Source organism: Tupaia chinensis, unplaced genomic scaffold (assembly GCF_000334495.1).
Source record: "Tupaia chinensis unplaced genomic scaffold, TupChi_1.0 Scaffold000423_1, whole genome shotgun sequence".
Classification (NCBI taxonomy): Eukaryota; Metazoa; Chordata; class Mammalia; order Scandentia; family Tupaiidae; genus Tupaia; species Tupaia belangeri.
In genome coordinates, this window is record NW_006159928.1 from 7645680 (window position 1) to 7648761 (window position 3082).

The window sequence follows — 3082 nt, forward strand, 5'->3', positions numbered from 1 at the left end:
TAACTTTACTTATTTACTTTAATTTGACCAGAGTGAGAGAGAGAGGGAAAGCGATAAAGGAAGCTACGAGGTCCAGGATTCGAACCACAAACGGCCACGTGGGAGTCCAGTGCCCTTAACCACCACACCACCAGGTGGCCCCAGTGCTACTGGCATTTCGAACTGGATAAGTTTTTGTTGTGGAGGGTTGTCCTGCACATTGTGGGATTTCAAAACATTTATTTAATTTTATTTGTTATTATTATTTTTAATTTGACCAGAGAGACCGAGAGAGAGAAAGAGAGGGAAAGTGAGAAAGCAAGCGCCAGGTCTGGGACTCAAACTACCGTCAGACATGCGGGAGTCCAGCACTCTTAACCACCGTGCTACCTGCTGGCCCCCATAACCAAAAATTTTATTTGTGAATGGAATTTAGGGTTGCTCCAGGGGCCCGGGAGCTCAGCTCGGTGTGAGACAGAGGGGCTGCTGGAGGGACAGATACTTGAGCCACTTGGGAGTTCCTCAGGAAGGGAAGGGCTCTGGTTAGGAAACCAGCAACGCCCCCTGTGCTGGCTTATGCTGATTGAACACAGAAGAATGGGTTCAGAGTGCAATTTGAAATTTTAGTTTCCATCTATTTCACATGTCCTCCAAATCACTTCTGCACAATTTAACACTAGAAGGGAAAAATGGACTCGCATCGTGGCCACAGAGACATGAACCTCTCCAGCAGAACTCCTCTCGCCTCTGGTCGGAGCTCTCCGCACCCTCTGCCCCGGCCCCTGGCCGGGCTCCGACCCCGTGTACCACGGAGAAGATGGAGCTGATCCAGAATGCCAAGCAGGCGGAGGAGGCCAAGCGCTACGACGACATGGGCACCTACGTGAAAGCGTGAGCGAGCAGGGGGTCGAGCTGTCCAACGAGGAGCGCAACCTGCTGTCGGTGGCCTTCAAGAACCGGGACCAGGGCCGCAGGGCCGCCCGGAGGGTCATCTCCAGCATGGAGCAGAAGACCTGACACCTCCGACAAGAAGTTGCCGCTGATAAAGGACCATCAGGAGAAAGTGGAGTCGGAGCTGAGGTCCACATGCACCACCGTCCTGAAAGTACTGGCTAAGTATTTAATAGCCAATGCAACTGATCTAGAGAGTAAGGTCTTCTATCTGGAAATGAAGGGAGATCACTTCCGGTACCCTACCGAGGTTGCACGTGGTGATGAGAGATAATTCCCAAGGAGCTCACCAAGAGGCATTTGATATAAGCAAAGACGGATGCAAACCACACACCCAATCCGCCTGGGACTGGCTCTTAACTTTTCTGCCTTTTACTGAGATCCTTAATAACCCAGAGCTTGCCTGCACATTGCTAAAATGGCATTCTATGGAGCCATTGCAGAGCTTGATACACTGAGCGAAGACTCGTACAAAGACAGCACCTTCATTGTGCAGTTGCTTAGAGACAACTTCACATTGTGGACATCAGACTGCAGGAGAGTGTGATGCAGCAGAAGGGGCCGAACCCTAGATGCATACAGGGTGTCATCCTCCTTCCCCTCGAGAAACCTTTTTACATGTCTTCATTCCCATTCCACTCGGATTTCCTATAGAAAGAAACCCGCTCCTGTGCATGGAGTCAGCTGTTTATAGTCTTCTCACGCTGCAGCTTTGGGACACTCCATTCCTTGATTGTGTTTGTCTTGGCCTTCCTGGCGTGCAGTTCCTGCTGTAGAAAAGTACTAATAGCTTCATCTCATATAAACACAAGCCACTTCCAAACACTTAGGTAGAGAACTAGAACGTATTCGGTATTTAATCTGGACCAGTTCTGCAAGTGACCGTGTTTTTTGTATTACTGTGACGATATGAAAATGTAGTTAAATACAATGTAAAGAGTGTTTACATAACTTCTTCCTTTTTAAGAATTATGTTATTTAACTTTATTTATTTATTTATTTTAATTTGACCAAAGAAGGACAGAGTAAGAGAGAGAGAGAGAGAGAGAGAGAAGAGAGAAAGCAAGCCACCAGGTCCAGGACTCAAACTGCTGTTGGCCAGGGAGGAGTCTGGCACCCTTAACCACCATGGCACCTGCAGGCCCCATCACTTCTTAATTTCTACATTCCCTCCCTTACTCTTCTTTGGGGATTTCTTTTCAGTAAGCAACTTTTACATGTTCTTGATATATTCCTTTTTAGTAGGAATCCAGAAGTCTTAGATTGACTGGAAAAGCACTTGGTGTTTCTGGGCGGGGGGGCGGTGTCACATGTTGAAATGCCTCCGATCCCATTTGCTGCTGTTGAACTTGACAGTTTCCCTTCCCAGTGAAAGTTCTCTTATACCTCCTGCCTTTGTAGTTCTGGTATTCACTTACTGTGTAAAGTAGTAGGTTGCTGCCAGAATATAAACGTCACCTTTGGGAAATGAAAGCGCGTGTCATTTCGTACTACACTAGAAAGGGGGAAACAAATTAAAGTACACGCGTCCAAGTCTACAGCTTGAGTACTTTTCCATGCAGATCTGTGCACACATGAGAGGGTGTCTGGTCTGTCTAGTGATGGTAGAGCTGGACCACTACTGTGTGCCGCTAATCATTGAAATGTAGTTCCCAAAAAAGCCTTGTGAAAATGGTATGCCCTATGCAACGAGAGAGTAGCATAAAATAAAATTACATTTTATAAACCCAAAAAAGGGAAAAATGGATTTCTTTTTCTTTCTTTCTTTCTTTTTTTAGAGAGAGATTTTTGCTATAGGGCACATGCGCTTGCTGGAGAGACAGAGACAGAAAGTGAGAAATCACCCCCCAGGGGGATGACCACACTGCAGTTCCTTCTCCTCCATTCTCCTCTCGGGATCCTGCGCACGCACACTCATGCACCTGGTATGAGTTTCAAGCCTCCGGGTCTAGGACTTGAACTGTGGTTGTCTATGTGGGAGTCTAGCGATGTAACTGTTATGCCACCTCCTGGACCCAGGGAAAAATGATTTCTAACATGGACTGAGCTTTGTCTTTAACTATTTCTTACAAAAGTAAAACTGAGTTAGGCTACTTTAAGTTGGAAATGACAGAAACCTAATCCAATCTCTTTGTGTAAAAATGAAATTGAC

The 3082-nt window shown here is 46.5% G+C and overlaps 1 pseudogene; it reads left to right on the top strand.

Annotated features, from left to right (window-relative positions):
- The first annotated feature begins 622 nt into the window (after positions 1-622).
- On the top strand, positions 623-1502 carry LOC102468501 (14-3-3 protein theta pseudogene; annotated as a pseudogene).
- Positions 1503-3082: the final 1580 nt, after the last annotated feature.